The sequence below is a fragment of the Cryptomeria japonica genome, chromosome 8 (assembly GCF_030272615.1).
Source record: "Cryptomeria japonica chromosome 8, Sugi_1.0, whole genome shotgun sequence".
Classification (NCBI taxonomy): Eukaryota; Viridiplantae; Streptophyta; class Pinopsida; order Cupressales; family Cupressaceae; genus Cryptomeria; species Cryptomeria japonica.
In genome coordinates, this window is record NC_081412.1 from 178,063,656 (window position 1) to 178,086,640 (window position 22,985).

Consider the following 22,985-nt stretch of genomic DNA (forward strand, 5'->3'; position numbering starts at 1 on the left):
GGATAAAACACTTGCTTATATACTTGTTTGGTAAAAACCAACTTGCTTCTAGAGGGGTAAAAACATTAAATGCTTATTGCAAGTTATTTGATTTTGCTTTTAAAATTTTAAATAATCATTAATCATCATTTAAAAACAATTAAAATGGGGCTAACTTATTAAATATTTCAATTTTAAGTTAAAATTGAGCCTCCTAGGGAAAATCGATATGGGTTGGGATTAAAAAAATCCCATTAAAATCACTTAAAATGTCAAAATAATCCCCACAAGGGAAAATCGATCTTAGCTTGGATAAAAATCCATGCGAAATTTCATCAAAATGCACATTAAACACTCCAGGGGAAAATCGATGGCAGTCTGGACAAGGAATCCCTCCAAATTCACTTTGATCGCAAAAAACAATCCCTGGTGGAAATTCAACCTCAATCTGGATGAAAATCCGGACTCAAAACTCATCAAAATGCTCTCAGTGGAAAATCCACTTGGGTATGGACTGAGACTCTGCACAAAAATGTGCATTAACTTGTCACAAAACAACCTGGTGGAAAATCGATCCAGGCATGGAATCATCCTCAACGTTGTCTGCACTATAGTCCGCACTCCTGGTGGAAAATCAATGGCAGTTTGGAAAAATCCTGACACCTAGCCAAATTTTAGCACTTCCAGGGGAAAATCGACCCAGGCATGGATAAACAGTGGTGGAAAATCATAGCCAGTATGGATTTCAGGGGAAACCCATGTGTAGTGTGGATTTTGAGTGGGGGAAAAGGGTGGGTAGTCTGGAATATGAGGGGAAAAGAACCTCTAGCATGGAATTTGACCTTCTAACCCTTGGAATATGAATTTCCCTTAGGAATTTGGCATTTTAACCACTCAAAATCGCTTAGAAACTTCAAAATTAGACTAGACTTAGGCAAATTTTCCAAAAAGATGAGCGAAACGCTAGGAAATTATCGGGATAAAGTGTGAAATCAATTTAAATAATACCTTAGGAGCGAGAAAACAACTCCAAAAGGTCTAGGAATACCTTGGCACTTTAAAATCACTGATGTGCGTGTTTAAAAACACGTTAATACTCAAAAGGTCAACACTTAGACAAAATTTAGGATCATTAAAATATCAACGTTTGCAACTTGATCCTATAACTTCAAAAACCCTAAACGGCACTAGGCATGATCAAAACTCTGAAACTCGGGCATGGGAAACACAAAATTACCCACTAAGCAGCCAAAACCCTAACCTAACAACGCAGAAAGACGGAAAAAGAGGGGGTCCCCGTTAGCAATGGGGCGATGTGTGAAAAGGTCACAACACTTATATAGGCAAGGAGTCATTGGACAATGTAGGATTATGACAAGTATCACAATCATATGCCATGAGACACAAAAGGCAAATAACCTAAAAGTGCCCTAAGTAAACTTAAGTGAGTGTGAATAGGACATAGATCGAAACCAATTAAGTAATGTACCCCATTAACATCAACATTTTGCATGTTTCTAGAATGAATATGAACACACCCAACAGCATTGGGAGATCTAAAGACTCAAAAATACCAAAATCCTAACCTTAAAGAGATTGGGGTCTAAGCCAACATTCATTACATTTGAGAATAACTAGCTTAGAGCTATCATATCAAAACAAGATTCCAATTTTGGGGCCATCTCCATCGTAGATCTAACAAGCTCTATATTGGTTGCCAAAATGTGCAATGAATATCTTTTTTCAATTGCCTAATTAACGAGGGTGATAACTAAAATCTTAAATGGCTTTTAAGTTCTAAGATTTCACCATAAGAATAAAAGCAGAACAAATAATGATATTTTTAACTTTAAGAATTCAAAATTCCATCTTTAAATTGCTTTGTATTCATGATAATATAAACGTACTTTGATAGGATTTTGCAAGAGATGGAGAGGGGGTCAACCTGCCTGGAGGAGGAGCAAACACTCTATAAAGTGAAAACCATACCATTCCGTGGGATTAGAACTAATACAAGAAACATCAGCATCATTGGTCTTCTATCCATCCATTCAGTATGTATTTCCACTCACAAGTCTAAAATCCAATAAATGCAACTCTAGCCCTGAAGTATCACTAGTGATGTTCTCTCCATATACTTCCTGCATATCTTCTTTAAAGAAGACATCCATCAATCCTAGCTTTGGCTATGTTAAACTGGCACTGAATAATAAATTGTTTTGTATTTGATTTATTTTGTTTACAGGGAGGTGGGGGTTGGAATTGTGACTTAAATGTCATTGGCATTTCAAGTAGTAAATGCAAATCAATACAAAAAGATCAAACCGGACCTTCAAGCAGGCAATAACTTTCAATTTATTTTTTTAATGTAGATTAATTCAAATCATATAAATGATTTGTGATTCAAACTCAGAATCTTGACCACAAAAAAAGGGCATAGAGACCAAGCTAGATTCCTCTTGCATGGATTCCACACCAAAGGAATTATCTTGTACCCATACTTGGATTGATCGAGATTAAGGATCTTCATGATAATATAATCTCCTAGACTATAAATCTGACTACCAATAACATGAATAAAATTGAGGCCATTTCCTACAAGGGAATATGAATCTCAGTTGGATGAATTCAGGAATGCCCATTTACAACACTTCATCAAACTAAAGCACATATATGTTTGTATATGAGGCCTTCTCTACAAGAAGTGAGACCTACACCTTAGAGCCTTAAAAAACTATCAACAAAAAGATAACATTACAATTTTAGGGTTTGAGCCATACAAATAAATTGAAGGCTACCAAATCACCTCCAAGCAATGCCAATAGCAAATCACATATTCTACCTAATTTACCCAATGATGTCGTGTTATTCTAAATGCTGATGTGCACCTTTTTTCTTTTTTAATATAAAAAATCCATTTAAATGGACTGCCAAAATCAAATGTTGCTGGTTTCTAAATTTCCATAAAATACATTGGGAAAATGTTAGAACTGCTAAAAGAGGAGGTTCAAGCAAGCTAGGCGTTATGTGAGTGGCTATACAAATATAGTGACTTGTATAATTATATCGTTTAATTGTTGGATGAAAAACAAATTTAAATTAATTTTTATAATTTTGGTAGAGAAAGATTGCCTCATTCTTGTTTATGTTTCAGTATTAGACTAGCACTTGCAACTTTAAGAGGTGCAAAGATGTGCCAATAGGAAATTCAAGGGATTGCCATCACCATCTTCTCCCTACACCTGACCATTATTATCCTCCTTAATTCCTATGGGATTTTTCAAGCCAAAATATTTAGTTACAACTAGAAAATAAGCACATATAGCTCTAGGATAATTAGACCCCTATAAAGATAAAAACTATAAAATACCATTCAATGTCATTTTGTAATGATATAAATAAAGACCCAATCGTGGCAACATATACAAATATTACTCACCCACAAAACTTAAAACAGTTGTACGTAAATCTAGAAACTATGGAAATGTCAATTAGCATTTTAACAAGTCATTTCGAGCCTCAATTGTTTAGATTAACATCATATTTTGATTGACAACATGACAAAATAAAACCAACAAAGCTAACCAAAAATACAATCAGACAAGATCACATTTTAATAAACGGCCTTTACATGGACCCTATAATTGCTCACTAGTTCTGTTAAACTAAGCACATAATGATCATCATTGCATCACAAAATAATTTGGCATTGAAACTAATTCACCTCACCACACTATTGTCAAGTTGTCAAAAAAATCTTGAATGTTTGTTGAACTAAAATCCATACTAAAACTTCGAAAATGCCATAGGAAGAAACATAACCATCTCAACAATTTAAAGGGTCACAAATGTATAATAAACTAAATTTCCTTCAAGCATACCATTGAAATTATCTTTAAGTTGGTATGTCGTGGAAGCAATAAGAGCTTTAAAATAATCAGTAACACTAATAGCCACTTCAAATCAAAATTAACAACTTCAATCATTTTCTAAATATCAAGAGTACTCTATTATGATTCCTCTTTTTCCTTCTCAGAAATGAACCTTACACAAAAACACATTTCTTTTCTGATGTGTGCCCAAAGTCACTCACTTTCAAGCATACGATAAACCTCTGAATTGAGTTATAAATGTAACAAGCACGAGACTTGAAAAATAAGAGATTAAAATAATTAAATTCTAGGAATATATTCTATCCAACCTACGTATCAAGATTTGTTGAAAAAAGTTAGTTAAGCCTTGTAGTCTCATTGCGAGTACATGCAACAATTTTATGTGCAAGTCAATAACTACACTTGTATTTTGCAAACAGAAAAAACAAATTGACTTATCTAAAGTTGCTGCAAACTCTTAGTACCCCACCACTAGCTGGGGTCAAGATTACTCTTCCTAGCAATCACTACTCCACAATTATTATTTTTATTTTCAAGTTCTATTATTTGCAATTTTGAAAACCAATATTAACAATTTCTATCATTTTCTAAACCTCAAGAGTAATTTATTGATGTTCCTCATTTTCCCTTCTCAAAAATGAACCTTATATAAGAACACATTACTTCTCTTATGCATGCCAAAAGTTGCTCACATTCAAGGATATGATGAACCTCTGAATTGATTTACAATTTTATGTGCAAGTCAATAACTAGAATTGTATTTTGCAAACGGAACAAACAAATTAACTTATTTGAAGTTGCTGCCAATCTCAATACCCTACCACTAGTTGGGGCTGAGACTACTCTTCCTAAGTGTTGGATATGAAACCCAACAGTCATTATGCTTTCCCTCCCAAACTCTTGGCTCTTCACATTTTGGTTATTGGTGTTGTAATTGCATATAAAAAGCCAGCTGCTGTTGTATGTAATTATCTAAGAGAAGTGAATAAAAGATATTGCTATGCTTGAAGAGTGGATATAGCCATATTGGTGAACCACTATAAATTTGTGTTGTCTTGTTTATGTTTGAATCTCTGATTTGCTCTTGTTTTTCGTTAATTTGTCAATTTGATTATTTAACAATTGGTATCAAATCTGGTTGTGTTCAGCAAGAGAGCTTCGAGTTTGAGTGGGAGCAATGGCGACTGAAGAAGTAAAGGTCAATAAGTTTAATGGTCAGAATTATGCATTGTGGAAAATGCAGATAAAGGATTTTTTGTGCAAGAGATTTGTGGGGACCATTACAAGGTAAAGCCAAGAAACCAGCATCTATGTTAGATAAAGATTGGGATATTTTGGACAGGAAAGCACTAGGAGCGATTCTGTTGTCCTTTTCTCCTTCTGTGACATTTAACATATCTAAAGCAAAAACAACTGCTGATTTGGTGAGTCTTTTGGATAAGCTGTATGAAAAACCTTCAGCATCAAATAAGGTATTTTTTATTAAGCGGTTCTTTAATATAAAAATGGTTGAAGGAGGTTTTGTTGCAGAACATTTCAATAATTTTAATACAATTATCAGTCAGTTAGCTTCTGTTAAAATAAATTTTGATGAAGAAGTTTGAGCTCTATCAATTTTGTCCTCTTTGCCAGAAAACTGGGATAGCTTTGTTATGGCAGTTAGTAATTCTTCTGGTTCAAATAATTTGAAATTTGATGATGTTGTTGGTACAATCTTAAGTGAGGAAATGCAAAGGAAGAGTACAGGTGAGACTCCAAGTTTAGGTAATGCTTTGATTGCAGATGATAGGGGCAGATCAAAAGAAAGGGGAAAGAGTCCAAGAGATCATGACAAATCACGAGGAAGATCAAAATCTAGAGGAAGAGATGGTGGTTGCCGGTATTGTGGCAACCAAGACCACATCAAAAAGAATTATTGGAACTATAAGAAAACGATAGATCAACCAAAAGAGGAAGAAGCCAATGGAGCATATTAAGAAAAAGCAGGTGTTCTTATCTTAACCGAAGAAGAAATTGCGACTGATGTGTGGGTGCTTGATTCGGGAGCATCGTTTCATGTAACTCCGTACAAGGAGTATTTTAAAAATCTGCAAAGCGGTGACTTCAGTAAGGTTTTTCTTGCTAACAATAGATGTTATGATATTATTAACAAAGGGGATATTTTATTAAAGTTGAAAAGTGGAAATAGTTGGTTGTTGAGAGATGTTAGATATGTTCCCCAACTCAAACAAAATTTAATCTCTACTGGTCAATTGGGTTCTCGAGGATGTGAGATCAATTTTGAATCCAATAGGTGGAAAGTCAAAAAGGGGACCTTGGTAATTGCTCAGGGCAGCAAACTAGGTACCTTGTATGTAGCAGAATGTCATAGTAAAGTGAAAAGGGAGCAGAGGAAACGTAAGCTGAGAAATGAAGAAGTAGACATTAGAAATTATGATCCCACTTATAAAAAATTAAAAGAACAAGTAGTCTTTGATGAGGAAGAATGTGAAATTTTGTCGATGGAAATAGATGAAGTTTTTGTTGAGTATTTCACCACCGAAGTTCTTGATTTGGCTAGAAACGCTGCAAGAGACAACAAGAAGAACATAAATTGGTTTGAGATAGAGGAATCAATGACACTGGTTATTAATGAGCCAATTCTCTAGAAGAAACCGGCTAGAAATGAAAAACAAGTATTGACTGTGAAGTTATATAGTAATCCAAGTAATTCATCTAAGGGGCAGATAACAACAAAGAGCCCTGATATTCAAAAGAAGACTAGTGGTTCAGTTGCAAGTGGTTAAAATAGAAGCAACTCCACCGAGGATACCAATCCTGTGAACCAAAGAAATTACAGACAACCAGATCATAGTTACAAGACTCAGACTTGGCTCAGACTTGGCGAGCTGATTTTTTACTCGGACTCGGACTCTACGCCCAAACTCAGCAAAGACTTGGCCAAGACTCGACAAATTGAAAAACCCAAAAAATTCAAATTTTTTTGAGGATTTAAAACTTGTTTCATGCATCCTTTAATAAATAAACATTAAAGACACAATAATCTCATCAAATAAAAGGGCATACACAAGTTTACATTGATCACATAAGTATAAATACAAATTTTAGGCTTGAGCTGAAGGAAATAAGCTAAACTAAATAACACATTAGAAATATAGATAGTGTCAAATGTCTACAAAATTCATGGAATATGAAATCCATGTCATCAAAAGTTCAAAACATATGTCAAGTTCAACATAAAAGCTAGAGCCTAGAAGTCTAAGGCTCAGAGGAGCCAAAATCAGTGATCACTCGACCCTGCAACTGTCCTATGTGTGCGCCGAAGATAGGTCCTAGAACTGTCTCAGGCTTCAGCTCAGCCTCAATGACATCCACATCCTCATCCACATCATCCTCGATCTCAGGGTCCTCCAATGAGTCTCCTCGTGCTCTAGCCGCCTCCTCTACCATCGCTACTACCCCTGCCTCTAGATCCACCTAATCAACCGATTCTAAGTCTTCATCATTGAAGACAGGATCATCAACCTCAATGTTCCACTCTGCTTGTGGATCAACCTCCTCTAAAGTGATAGGAGATGTGTGAGTGCCCAAGATCTGTCTGTGATGGAGGCGAAGGTTGTAATGAACAAACACAAGATCATTCAACCTTTGCACCGCCAACCTATTGTGCTTTTTGGAGTGAACATGCTCAAACATGCTCCAATTGCGCTCACATCCTAAAGCACTACATGGTTGGCTCAAGATATGAACTGCAATCTTCTATAGATTTAGCACCTTATTGCCAAACATCTCCCACCATGCATCTGAAAAAAAAAAAAAATTAAAAATCATTTCTATTCTATAACTTTGAGGTTTACGATAATAGTAATAGAATCATAGATAGAAAAGTTTAAGATTTAAATTTTAAACTACGCCTTGAATAGATTTTTACCTAGCATCATTTGTGTCCGGTTATGTTTGCATATGTCTTGTGAGAAGAAGTCTCCTTGTGCATTCCTAAACATCTCTACCTCACGGACTATGTGTGCTCCAACTGATAAATTAGGTGACATTCGCTCTACAACTTCGTAGAGCCCACTCAACACCTCATCATCGGCCTTGAAATCAGAGCGAAATTGCAATGTCGGATTAAGGTAGTAGGCAGTTGCATGTATAGGCCTATGAAGCAAATTGTGCCAGTGTCGATCAATGACCTCCCATATGGGACCATATTTAGCCTAATTGCCTAAATAAATGGCTCTAATGGCCTCCTTCACCCTGTTCATGCCCTCATAAATGTAGCCCATTGCGGGCTTCTCTCCATCAGCAACTCGTAGGAGAACAACAAGAGGCTCTATGAACTGTGATCACAAGTTGAAACTTGAAACATTAAGCTTTAAATTTTAAGTTTTACATAAACAAGTGTGAATAAAAATAAGGAAATGAAATGAAAATGAGAACAAAAATATAATAGTTAATTACCTGCACAATCTCCTTGGCCGATTGCCAAGAGCTATGCTCATCAAAAACCCGATCAATCGTCTCAATCCCTGCAGTGGTCTTTGCATATGATGATGTTGTCCACTCCTCACTTACAAACATGCGTTTCAATCCGGCCTTGGACTAAAGTAAGGATTGCAACGTGATAAAATTTGTTGCAAGTCGGGTAATTCCTAGACGAACCAACTCCTCCTTATTTGTAGAATTTCTCATAAGGTTGAGGACCCAAGTATGATTGTATATGTATTTACAAATATTCCTTCCAGTCTCTGCATATGTTTTAATCCATGGAATTTTGCCAAGATCCTCCAATATTAGGTCAATGCAGTGAGAAGCACAAGGGGTCCAAAACAAGGTGGGGTGCCTCTCCATAAGAATTTTACCTACAGCAACATAATTTGCTGCATTATCTGTCACTATTTGCACCACATTCTACTCACCCACATCCTCCAACACTTCCTCCATCACCCCACAGAAATACTCAACATTTTTTATATCGTCTGAAGCATCAATCGACTTCAAGAACATCGTGCTACCTAAGAAAGAAAAAAAAAATTAGTAAAATAAAAATTAAAAAACTTAATCAATAAATCAGTAATAAATACACTTTACTAAATAGAAAGTACAATTACCTGATGAGGAGACAAGAAAATTCAGCAGTGTTATATTTCTTCTGTCGGTCCCACCATCAGTCATGATGGTGCAACCCTTCCTCCATATCTCACGTTGCTCGGCAATTTTGGCTTTAACATCAGCCACCTTTTGACTCAAAATAGGGCCTTTTATCTCCTCATCATTAGGGGCTTTGAACCCTTGACCACAAACAGTAATGGCATCTACCATAATTTGCAAGTATGGAGACCTAAAACAAATTAAATAAACGGAATAAGAATTTACTATTAACTGTTAAGTTTAGCTTGTAACTTTAAAAATTAAAATAATGAATGTGGCATACTCTTAAATTCTTTAAGACACAGAAATCAAAATACTAATGAATACCTCATTGCATGAAATGGAACGTTGTTGTAGAACCAAAAGTCTCCGATTACTATTTTCGCAGCATCATGCTTTTTATTCCTACCCATGCTCTCAAGCGATGGTTGGGCATCCGGAGTCATGCGTGGAACAAAAAGTGAGTCTATTGTGGATTTATTTTTACGAATACGAGACCAAATGCTCACACTCACACTACCACTACTTCTAGATGCAGGAAATGGAGGCCGAGGATTTGAAGAAGCCTCTCCACCAATGGCTGTCGTTTCTTCCATTTGCTTCTTTTTTAATTCTTTTATCTCTTCATATTCCTCTAATTGAGCTTGCACTTCACTTATAACCTCAGGGGGTGCTAGTTTGCATGGTTTGGCATCATGGCATTCTATTTGTGCAATGTGATATTTCAACCAGTTAATACCTCCCCCATTATATTCATGTTACTTCTTTTTTTGACCCAGGGATGCCATGTTTCCAAGCCTTATCCTTTCTAATTGGGTCTGCCTTTGGGGCACCACTTCTACTACTGGAAGGTTGAGACATTATGCTGCAATATATTATAAATGCAAAAAATCAGCATAATGTCTCTTACTCTAAATAAATTAAAACTTAAAAATAAATAATAGAATGAAAAAACAAAACTAGGGTTTCAACTTTCATGTTTTTTCCATCAATATAAAATAAAACAAAAACAAAACAAACGTACAAAGAAATGGAAATATAAAAGTAAGAAAATCAAAAAATAACAAAAAAATGTAACTTACCTCTTTAAATTTGCTAGAAACTTCTTCCAAATCATTCTTTAACACCTTTAAATGCTTGAATGCAAGCTACAAACTTGCACAAACAATCAACAATTGCAATCTCCTCTTCAATCTATCTGCTAGTCTACTCTTCAATGACTCTATTTTTTTGCTCAAAACCCTCTTTTTCTCTCCTCGTGTTCGCAAACAAGAAAATTGACTTTTTAGGGTGAGTCAAAATATATTTACCTTTTGTTTCACTTCAAACAAACACATTAATTTTTGTTTGCTTTTTTTATTTTGCCTGGGTGGCAGAGTCCAGGGCTCAAGACTTGGTGAGTTTGCCAAGTCTGGCAAACTTAGCGAGTCTACGCAAACCCAGCCAAGCTCGGCCGAGTCCAAGTCCAGGGTCCTTTGGCCTCGACAGAGGCGACCTACCTCGAGATTCACCGAGACTTGGCAAGACTCTGCAAGTCTTGTAACTATGAACCGGATAACCATAAAAGAATTATTTCAGATGCAGTCGGTGTTCCTGTGCAGCGGGTTTGTAATGGAGCACATGGGGCCACGACTAAATTGGATTCTCCTGAAGTTGGTCAAAGAAAGGATGACCATTGCTTAAGGGTCAAGTATTAATGAGGAGCGAAAGAGGGATGAATCTGTTACTAGAGAATATAATGAAACCTTGCGGGTTAATTGTAAGGTGTGGTTTGTGGCGGAGGTATGTACACGGTCAACACAAGGAGACAACTAATGATACCCCACGATCTATTCTTTGCTGGTGCATTTGGGTCATTCACTTATGGCACAGGAATGTCTTACTGTAATGTCCCCTTCTGTAATATCCCTGCTGTTATTAACTAAGATACCCAAGGGATATTGTCAAACGATGTGCTGATTACCCTACTGTTTAAACTTCCTAACTGTATAACCTGCGTGTTATGCAGGTTTGTAGACCACCTGTGTGTTATGCTATTCAGATTTCTGCAGCACTTTAGGCTGATTTTGACACTAGGAAGATTGGTTTTAAATGCGGATGACTTGCAAATAAATAGGACAAAATCATAGATGCTAATGCAACTTATATTTTTTTTTTATGTTTTGATGAAAAAGCATGAATAGATATGCAGAAATGTGTGATTATAACAGACTGTAATTATGACAAATAGTTGGCATGCAATCGAGTAACAACATATAGACTGAAGCAACCTTATATCTCCCTTAATTTTAGAAAATCAAATGCTCATTACATTGGCCAGCTTATACCCAAAACATTGACTAATAATAACAGTGACCAGACTAATAATAACAGTGACCAAATTTCAGATTGTCTGAAGACATATGGCAGCAAAGACTCCACATACAAACTGAGAATTACAAGGAAATATTGATGGCAAATGAACCTCGTATAAATCGCCTAAGTCTGAGATTGAAGAAGCAAGCAGTATCCTAATTTTTGGAGCCTCCCTTGAGTCAAATCGAACTGTTCTTCAAATCGCCCTGCTGCAGATGTGAATGACTGATAACAATTAATTTCCAGCACTGAGATCTCCTTCCAACAACAGAAAATTATCGCTGACCTTCCCAAATAGTAGCACTATCAACAAATGGAGGATTCGATGCTTGAGCAAGGTGATACAACCAAAATCGTGGGAATGGAGGGATGAAGTTCGATTTGCTTCAGACCTGACTTTACACCTACAATGCCCTTAATTCACCTTCAATTGCCTCTAGGATGAATCGCCTAAAATTCCCAATTAAAATCGATACACATGTACGTCAAAAGTGATGAGCTGAAACACCATTCACCCTAGAGCTGAAGTCTTCAACAAAATCGTACACCATGAAACTGATATCAAACCCCCATTAGCTCGGTATGAAGGACTGAATGTCCCTCACTCTCAAGGCAACCCTTTGGAGGATCTCTAGCCCCCTCAAATATGCAGATCAAAGGGAGGTATTGTTCCCTAAGACCAAATCTGCGAACAACCCTTGGCTCCACAACCACAATACAAGAGAAGATAGCAAATAACCGATGCCAAACAATGAGCCACATCCCCCCTTTATCCTTTTCCTCACAAGGATCGGTCAGCTTCTAGAAGCTTCTCTTTTTAATATAAAATAATATTTTTTATAAGTGACTTATTAATTATTTTTAATTTTGTACTTAGTCATTTTATTAATTCAATAAAATATAAAGTCATCTCACGTATGTTTTTAAATAAATATGAGACAACTTATATAATATTAAATTAAATAATTTCCCCTTATTTCTTAAACAATCAAATACAAACAACTCCACGCCAAAATGGGAACATTACACCTTCCTAGGTGACAGGCAATTGAGCAGGGATTGGCCTATCATCTGGTTTCCGTAGGCCAGTGGAGTGAAGAGGGAACCCATTCAGGAGTCATGGAGCCTTGCAGGGGGGCTTTGTGAGCTGATTCAGACGTTCAAACAGCAATTCCTACTTTTTAGGGAGGTCTCCTATTTTTTTAGGGAGAACTGGCAGTTAACAAGTTGACCACCCGAGGGATCATTGAGCTGAGCAGGAGCCTCTCTGACAATTTTTGGCACTTTGAGCGAGGTTCCTATTTTTTAAGGTAAGTTCCTATTTTTTAGGAGGAACTACCAGCCAGCCTATAGGGGTTCAATCGTCAACAATGAGCATAGCACTTCAGATGGAATTCCAATCTGAGCCCCGGATCTCATTTTATTAATAAATAAGGAAATATTTTAATATTTCCTAAGTTTGGACTTAGTAAAATAATAATAAAGTGATATTATAATCACTTTATGGAGAAATAAGTTATAATAATTCATTGGCCCTCTTACCTAGGCATTTTAGCAAATATTACTGTAATAATGAAGGGGTCAAATTAAAATAATGATGGAGGCCCCTTGTGGTTCGATTTTCATAAGGAGACATAAATAAAATAAAGTTATTTTATTAATAAAAGGGGAAATGAAACCCTAATTCGAAATTAGGGTTAGAGTTGAAATAAAAAGTGAATTTGACAATCATTTTGGCATTGAGTTTTTTATTTTTTGAGAGAATATTATCTTCTGCAGGTCTGTAATGAGTTTGGCAAAATACTGGAGTGGATTTGGAGACGAAAACCTCCATTTCTTGGTGAAAGGACAAAACCCCTCTCACTTTTCAACATATCGATTTGCCTGGAATGTTTATATCTGGTCAAGGAGGGCTAAAATCAGAGTTTTAATGACAGCTACAGCAGGTTATCATTCTGATATTCAGATCTGAGCAGGAATTTGATCATTTTCAATGAAAACTGTGCACATTTGGGGCCAGCTGTATTTCCCAGCTAGATTGTACCGTTCTAGCTAGCTTGGGAGATCAAATTAATAAACAGGAGGGTTTTGGAATCATCTTTTGCCTGGGAATTCATTGTTGGGATTGGATTAAGGCAGATTAGTGGTTATTTCAAAGAATCCATATCTCATTTGAGCTACATATGCAATTTATTGGGAAAAAGAGGTCAAATTGGGTGACTTCTCCTGGCAAGGTTTTGGAAATCAATCTGGGTCTGCTTAGATCTTCTCCAGTTGTTTTTGGTAATTCATTTCAAAGTCAATAAAGTCTTTTGGAGCTAATTCCACTCTTTGGGAGCTCACACATCAGCATGTATTGTGTTGAAAATGTAGCTAGGTCGTATCCCTTGATTGGGCCAACCTAGCTTGGTAAATTTTAATGTGGCCTTCGGCCTTAAAATTTATTGTGTATGGGCCTATTTGGGATATTGTGTAACTTGTAAATTCAATAGGTCAGGACCTATTAATATTTAACTTGTAAAGTGTTACTGGTCAAGTCCTAACCGATGTAACCTGTGATATTGGTCTGACCCTATAATGGTGAATGTACTTGTGGTTATAAATGGGTCTGACCCTATAATGTAACTTGTGAATTTGTAATTTGGCGCCAAAGCAGACCTAGGCATAAGGGTTAAGGGCATGTATATAAAAGAAGTGACTTGAGGTCACAAGTGATATAACATAAGCCAATATCATCTGCCTTAATGTGATTTGTTTTGCTACAAAAGATCAGTGAACTACATTTTGAAGTCAGCGAAATTGTCTTCTAGCTGGGCGAGCATCTTCCTAGGTCTACCGAACTTGCTCCTAGGTCTGCCAAGCCAGCCCCAAGGCTGCCGAACTTGTTCCAACGCTGCTAAACTTACTTCAGGTTGTGCTACATTTGTTCTAGGGCAAGCGAACTCCCTCACATGATCTACAATCAACATTCTGGGTGATTGTTCAAATCTGACCTGAACTGTGATTCAAATAAGTTCTTTCTATGCCCTAGACAGGCAGTATTGTAATCTACTGCTATATCTAATCTAATCAGATCTGAGATCTTTGGTTGCTAGGTTTTTCCTCCAAGAGGGAGGTTTTCCTAGGGTACATGTGTGCTATGTGTACGATTTACTTTGCATTCTGATTTTCTGTTCTATACTGCTAATCTGATCACTAAAAACTAACATGGTATCAAAGCCAGGTTCATATTAGCATAATCAGATTAACAGATTCGTGAAGTATATCGGAAGTTTTTGGAGGCGTTTGAGAGGCTTAATGACTGGTGGTTCAATTCTCCTATAGCTGGTCGTACCCTCATGCTGGCCATACCTTTATGCTGATTATGTCATTACTTCCTACAAGTTTGGAAACAGATCAGAAAGGAGGAAGATTGAAGGGGCCCTACTATTCTGGTAGGCCATAATAGTCAGTAGGTAAGAACGGGTGAACATGGTGAGATTCGATGCCTTTAATCATAAATGTTTATATGGCTCCTTGAGTTTACATGTAGCTTCCAGTCACTTGCAAGGTGAACATCTGATGTTTCATTGAATTTAATTAAGTTTGTTATTGGCTGACCTAGCTGTTTGGCCAGATTGAGTTAACAGATCTGCTCTTTCATAAAATAACTCTTACCAAGTTGATATGTCCTTATTCAATAATTTTCTGAGTGTTTTGGTAAGCTATAATTTGGTACAATATTTCCCAACATTGGCATGATACTTGGTTTGTGCAAGTTGACAATGCTGCAAATTTGTATCAAGGTTACTTTTATTATTTTAGTCTGTTGTGTTGACAGCTTTGAGTGATCCTTGCGTGCAACTCCTACATGTCGTCACTGAGTTGAAGATAGATGATAAGTGATGGCGAGGCCTGAAGGCCACGCAATCATCATCAAATGCTTCATTATGACCTAAGTGGATTGTAATTTCATTGCTAAGCGAAATTAGGAAAGAATGTTGAGGACTAACTTATAAGAGAAGTATTTTTTGAATTTTTCATGTTGTTATCAATTCATTGGATAGTGAATCATGTATGATAGTCTTGAACTATTAGTAACCTCTCGTAAATGCTTTTAGGACGGGCTGAGGAGCATAAAGATGATGATTGTATTCAAGAGAGGAAGGTTTTGACACATCCTGTGAGGAAGCATCACAAGCTGAAGACTAAGAGACATAGCTTAGTTGATGATACTACGATTAGGTTCAGCTTCAAAGGGAGCTTCTTGTTTTCAGCTCCAAAGGGAGCTTGTTGTATTCAGCTTCAGAGGGAGCTTGTTTGTTGTTTCAGTTTCAGAGGAAGCCATATCCTTGGTTAAGGCAATCTTCTAGGAGAAGATTGAGGTGAAAGCCCTCGGGTAAGGCAATCTTCCGGGAGAAGGTTGAGGTGAAAGCCCTCGTTCCACCCTCTGCAAGTAGGCATGGTGGTATTGCATTCTTCTCTAGAAGAAGTCTAATGTTAGAGCCCTCATTCCGCCCTCTGCGGAGTGCAAGGTGGGATCACCCTCTGCAGAGTGCAAGGTGGTAGTTTCTTTGAGGTGTAAGACCTCTTCCACTCTCTGCGGGCAACGCAAGGTGGATCCATCCTCTGTGGTTGTGCATGATGGGTATCATGGAAGGAGTCCATGATGTACTTAGGATTCATCCTTTGCAGGTATGCATGATGAATATCATGGAAGGAGTCCATGATGTATATTGAATTCATCCTCTATGAAAATGCATGGTGGATATCATGGAAAGAGTCCATGAAGCATGGTCACGATGTAACTTGATTAATCAAGGGATCCTCCCTAGCTAAGAGGGAGTGTTGAAAATGTAGCTAAGTCATATCCCTTGATTGGGCCAACCTAGCTTGGTAAATTTAAATGTGGCCTTCGGCCTTAAAATTTATTGTGTATGGGCCTATTTGGGATATTGTGTAACTTGTAAATTCAGTAGGTCAAGACCTATTAATATTTAACTTGTAAAGTGTTATTGGTCAGGTCCTAACCGATGTAACTTGTGATATTGGTCTGACCCTATAATGGCGAATGTAACTTGTGGTTATAAATGGGTTTGACCCTATAATGTAACTTGTGAATTTGTAATTTGGCACCAAAGCCGACCTAGGCATAAGTGTTAAGGGCATGTATATAAAAGAAGTGACTTGAGGTCACAAATGATATAACATAAGCGAATATCATCTACCTTAATGTGATCTGTTCTGCTCCAAAAGATCAGTAAACTACATTCTGAAGTCAGCGAAATTGTCTTCTAGCTAGGCGAACATCTTCCTAGGTCTGCCGAATCTGCTCCTAGGTCTGCTAAGCCTGCCCCAAGGCTGTCGAACCTGTTTCAACGCTGCTGACCTTACTTCAGGTTGTGCTACATCTGTTCTAGGGCAAGCAAACTCCCTCACATGATCTGCAATCAACAATCTAGGCGATTGTTCAAATCTGACCTGAACTGTGATTCAGATAAGTTCTTTGTATGCCCTAGAAGGGCAATATTGTAATCTGCTGCTATATCTAATCTAATCGGATCTGAGATCTTTGGTTGCTGGGTTTTTTCTCCAAGAGTGAGGTTTTCTCAGGGTACATGTGTGTTATGTGTATGATTTACTTTGCATTCTGATTTTCTGTTCTATACTGCTAATCTGATCACTAAAAACTAACATATTGAAGTTAAGTCAATTAAGGACGCTCAATTAGGCAAGCTTTGGACTCCTGGTATGCAAATTTGCACCTTGAGCAAAAATAAACTGTCTTTCCTTACCAAATTGCACTGCTGTAATAAAAATCAGAGTTCTGATTTTCAATTATCAAACTTATTTAATTTTCAATTTGTATTGAATCGATTGTGCAACATTCTAAAAGTCAATAACACGCAAATTATCCTTAAAAACTCGTCAAACCCAAAACATCTACATGCTGGTCAAAGAATTTTATTTAAACAAACCTGTCAGATTGTGCTAATCAATAAACGGCATCTTTCACTTACCTTGGTCAGCCACAATTTTTTCCTGTCTGTCTGCGAGGCCTTAAAATGGGAGGCAAAGGGCAAAGGGGAGCTTCTGTTTTTTGTAATGTTGTTGGACAAAATCCTTAAGTAGTTGGTGTTAAGAAATTTGCTCTGTTTGATCATTCTGTGGCAAGAAATTATATTGCTACCTTGGCAAACAATCAGCATGTTACTCAACATGATAAGAATATACATAAAATTGACGAGTCTGTGATTTCTGTTTTGGATGGATCTTCTACACTTCAACTCATGGAATGTCATTATGCATGGGAACAAACAGATTTAAATACAAGAATGAGGGGCATTCTGGTTGATGCTCATGGTGAAGTTTGTGGAAATGAATTTTTTGTGAATAGGTTGCGAAGTATTGTGGGTAGAATACAGACTGTGGTTGGTAACTCAGCGCCAAGGGTGAGGAAATTACAAGAAAATTTATGTAAACAATTAGACTTTGGAGTTTTTGCTATACAAGGGAACAACAATTTGCAAAGGGTGCATAAAATTAGAAATGGTGATGATACCAGAAATAATATTTTTAATCCTGTTGCCAGTAAAGAATTTGGACAAGAAAGGTTTTTGTGTCTCCTTGTTGCAGATGCCTATATTCAAGTTTGTCTCAAGAATACAGTGACTTTCAATGTGGGTAATATTCAAGATGCTAAACTATTTGGGGGAGGACTGTGTGACTGTCGTATGTGTCACAGAGATGCTATCAAACATGTGAAGAAAGTCATGGAAGTGTTTGAACTGCTGCTAAGTTTTACTGATTCTGATATATTTTGGAGAAGATTAATCCAGAGTGTACTTGAACAAATTTTTGCTAAGTTAAAATCTTGTAGTGCTTCTCCGGCCTTGGTTACAATATGATGTTAAGAATTGAAATGCAGGGGATATATAAGATTGATTGTTTGCAACAGTGGTTGGGTTTCAACTGGGAGATTTGTTGGATATGAAACCCAACAGTCATTATGCTTTCCCTCCCAAACTCTTGGCTCTTCACATTCTGGTTATTGGTGTTGCAATTGCTTAAAAAGCCAGTTGCTGTTGTATGTAATTATCTGAAAGAAGTGAATAAAAGATATTGCCCTGCTTGAAGAGTGGATGTAGCCATATTGGTGAACCACTATAAATTTGCGTTGTCTTGTTTATGTTTGAATCTCTGATGTGTTCTTGTTTTTCGTTAGTTTGTCAATTTGATTATTTAACACTAAGCAATCACTACAAAAAATTTTGCTTTTTTCCCAAATTCTATTATTTGCAGTTTTGAAATGCAACAAGTTGCATATAAATGCATTTGAGATATCTATACAAATTAAATACTATTTAAATTATTTTCACAAAGCAATCAAATTAAATTATGAGCATTTTGTTCCAGAACTTTTATATGCAAACAATTTATTTGTGCAAAGGAAGGAAAATGCAAAGACTAGCAAGGAGCAACTATGGGCCCTTGTTTAAATGAAATTTTAAATTATTTTATGAAGCAACAAATATTTATTGTTGAAAACAAGGCAGCTTTATTTTCCACTCTTGTTAAATAGGCAATTTGTCATAGAGAGCATAAATCTAATTTTGCAACTAGGAAGGCACTACGCTGAATTTAAATCTTCATGCAATTTACAAGTAATTTGTGACCCCAACACCATTTGTTTTTCAAATGTTTTGAATATTCAGTGATATTGTGGCATTATTGGGGTAGAAGCTTGGGTGCTTTAAGAGTTTTTCCATGTAATATTAATTTTAAATCATATATTCTCTACAATAAAGTAACATAATGAAAGGATTTTGTAGAGAGAAATCACAAAGGGTTTTGAGCCCTGTATTGAGGCAGTTGCTACTACTAAATGATGGATGACCCTGGACTTTGTGGAATAATCTGAAATTTATCAAAAGAGAGACAAGTTGGAAAGTCTATAATGTTTGACATAATTTGGATTGGAGGGTTATAGGATTCTATTATATATACAAGCAGAATTGGTAAACCCGTTACATTGTAAAAACAACACCTACTTGGTCATTGTATTGTAGTTTATCATAATTTCTAAAATGTAAATATAGGATCCATCTCACAACCAACACCCTCTAGCTTACACTCTGTGATGAATACTAAAAGGTGGTCAATAAAACAGCCTCTTGTCCACCACCAAGGCCCTACAGATTGCAATCTATGCTAGCTAACGATGGTATTTCACAGCCACTGAAAACAAAATTTGTACTCAAAAGTATCATATTGCCTTCTTGAGTTGTCCATTGACGAAGGCTTGAATAGAGGTACAACAGCATTTAGAACTTATCACAAATGGCCACAAAAGGAATGCAGAGCATAAAGCTGACTAGGCCTAGTAGGAATAGTCATATTTTGTAAGGGACACGTCCCCAATTGTATGCATATGTATGAGATATGATAATGATGTAAAAAATGAGCAAAATAGATAAAGCAGAAAGATATTTAGAGCAAAAGACTTTATATTTAATATCATATGCAATAAGATATATTTATATATTAAGGAAGTTGATGAGTATGATGCATATGAATGTTTGATTATTGTATGATGTATTTGTGATCCTTATTAAGATACTGTACATTAGTATTTTAGACTGCAGACTCTAATCATTCTCCTACTGTATTAACCGGGGTATAAATTCAACGTTTAAGATTCCTAGAGCTCAGAACTGCAGTGTGTGCTCCCATTTTTTCTTGCTAACATTCTCCAAGTGCAATGATTTAATGGTTCTCATTAAACTTGGCCAATTTCCACACCTAGAAGACAACTGGGCAAGCACACCAAACTAAAATGGAAGTACTTGTTATGAGCGTGATTCTTTTCCAGGTTGCTGTGATAAAAAGAAAAATGCTTGGAAATTTTAGGATAGTCCAACATCTCCAAAGACATACAGGAGTTGATAAGCTAATTTACCGATTGCTTGCAATATTACTCTAAAATGCAAATCAAGTTTTGAGGGCCTATTGGAGAGATTAAAGATGAATTAATTGGAATCTTTCCTCTTTAATGCAACTCATGTGCTGTACAACAAGTATGGACACAAGCTTTATATTTTCAAACAACTGAACAACAAGCGGAGGCCCAAGACCTAACAATTATTGTTTGCATAGGTGGCAAAGTATAGAAGACTAGAAAGTAAAAATGCTTTAAGCGTAATGTATTGAGTTGATTACCTCTCCTTTAGAGCTCATCAATCAAGATAAGACTGAAGAAGTTAAGGCTCGCATACATTACCTATGTTAAATGACACCAAGAAGAAGCAATGTTGTGCACCTTTCTGCAATGAAAAGCAGCTAAAACCTTTTAAGGGTGCATATAAAGAAGATTATAGGGGACTCTTTGTGTGTATTGCAATGGAAAGCAGTACGGGGGGAAGAAATCTGGATGATTGGAGACCACAAGAGACAAATTTTAAATTGTGCAATTTTTTCACATCCAGAAGACTAGAATCAAAATTTTAGAGAGAGAATTCTTCTTTGCAGTTATAGAAACCTGATACTTTAAGGATAGACCTGTCAGACACAATCATGTCTAGAATTGCTTCTAAAGAGATGCTGAATTATTGCAAATCGATGCAAAAGCAGAGATGCTACCTCTATTTGTCTGTGGGAAGATGATATGTCAAATAAAGCACCCCTGTTTTTGTTGAATTAACATAAACACATGGTTTCAGAAAAGAATGTAATAATATCAAAAGCAGTTGGAACCTAATTGTACCAACGAGTCCTAACCAAATAACCAACCATGTGAGAGGATATGCCCATCTGCAAAACCAAGCTGTCTGTCACTTAATTAAACACATTTTTTTAAAATTGCAGTCATATTATGTCACGACGATTCCTTACCTTGTGATGTTTGGTCTTTTAAGTACAGGAGTTAGTCTAATGGCACAAAATTGTGAAGAAATATGCTGTATAATGCATAAGGTTTGTGAAGAAGAATGTAACAAATTATTATATATGAAGATGGTCCAATCCCTAGTATTCACTCTAAGTGAAAATAGCTCTCGCAACCATTGCATTTACAGCATCACAGTAGTTGGTATCCATTCAATACTAACTAAATAATTCTGTTGATGAAATTGTCATAAAAATAACCTCATTAACAAGGAAAACAAAATAAACAAAAATTTTAAAATACCAAATAAAGGTAAAATTCATTTCACAGTTCAAAGTAATTCTACGTGAATAAACAAATGGGGATCCAACATTAAGTATTACAAATATATGAAAACGGGCTTAGATAAAACCACAGAACCGATGCCTTCATTTAACAGATAACAACAGAATTGTTTTAGGATGCAATTGAATAGAACAGAAATGACCTGTGAGCGTACAGATTATTTAAAAACAAAACCTCACTGAAACCATGTCAAGTAACTTACCTCGAGATTCTGCACAAATTGTGCCGTGCTGTCAACTCTGCTGACTGAAATGATGGGCAGAGTTTGCAGGAAAAGAAATTACGAAACCCTACCAGTGCAGAATTTTTTATAAAATGATAAGAACCAAAAGCATTTCCCTACAGCTGCTGATTCGATCTATTCAAAATAAACGAGAGTGAAACCGCCCTTACTATTGAGGGTGAAACCCTTTGTTGGGACATGGAGTCGCTTGGGAACCTTAATGCTTGCTTCCACTATAAAGAGAGTGGTCATACACGGAAAGATTGTCCTCTATTAAAAAATTCTTAGAAAGGGTTTTTTAATGTGACAAAACCCTCAAATAATAATGATCCTAAAATGGAAAATGTTAATGTGGAAAAGATGAAAGAAGATGGAAACAATCATGTTGTAGAGAAGTGTTGGGATCTTCAAATTTTGCTAAATTTTGAGGTCCCATGTTGAGAAAATTTACTTGCGGTACTCAAAAAAGCAACTGTAGAAACTTGCCCAAGTAGTTCACTTTGGAGAGCTATATTTTGAAGCCCGGTGATTTTTGTGCAAAATCACTTGGGGGAAGTGTTAAGCACTTAGTAGAGATGAAATTAATCAAGCAGCCTCTTGTGATCAGATTGGATGCATTTTTTAAGCACTTTTATTTGAGGGGTCAACAAGGTTTCACTAAGTGCACATTTCCAAAAAAAGTCTTACTTTGGAGGCTTGCATCTTGCACTCAAATGATTGTCATCACAAACCACTTGTTCCCCTATGTTCCCTACAATTTTGTGTCCCCCTCTATCCATTTGTAGATCACCAGGATCTCATTTGACATATTTTCCAAGGTCAAATCATTTGCAATTTGGTATGTTTTGCAAATTACACAGTAAGAAATGTTTCAGTAGAGCTCACTTATTTCAGATAGCTCTTTTTTTATGTGATTCCTTAAAGTTAAATGAGCTTGTATGCAAGGTTTTGGGTCCTCATGACATCATTTGCTATTTTTTCAAGGTGGATTTGAAACAAGGTTTGAAGAGAGCTCTGGCAAGTTTTAGTGCAGAAACAACTAAGTACTCAACTTTGGCAATTAAAATCTCGCACCTCAGGAATCATCAAAGGAATCCATTTTGCAGGATGATCCACAGTATATTATTCTATATGTTTGCCAAGTGTCGTGGTTAGGTGCCCATTTGATCATTTTTTT

At 36.4% G+C, this 22,985-nt stretch overlaps 1 protein-coding gene across 3 annotated transcripts in view; it reads right to left on the bottom strand.

Moving 5' to 3' along the window:
- The window catches only part of LOC131048390 (dephospho-CoA kinase), a 72,240-nt gene extending 50,068 nt beyond the window's left edge, over nucleotides 1-22,172 (bottom strand). Inside the window, exons 1-6 of one of the 3 annotated variants that reach the window (XR_009358712.1) lie at nucleotides 21,788-22,172; nucleotides 9,351-9,888; nucleotides 8,984-9,213; nucleotides 8,334-8,887; nucleotides 7,804-8,212; nucleotides 7,218-7,675 (exon numbers count right to left, since the gene is read on the bottom strand). The gene's annotated coding sequence lies outside the window, so the exon portion shown is untranslated. Of the gene's footprint in view, nucleotides 1-7,217; nucleotides 7,676-7,803; nucleotides 8,213-8,333; nucleotides 8,888-8,983; nucleotides 9,214-9,350; nucleotides 9,889-21,787 lie in introns of those variants that run through there. The other 2 variants (XM_057982339.2, XM_057982338.2) reach the window with 2 other exon arrangements.
- Between the last annotated feature and the right edge of the window lie 813 nt (nucleotides 22,173-22,985).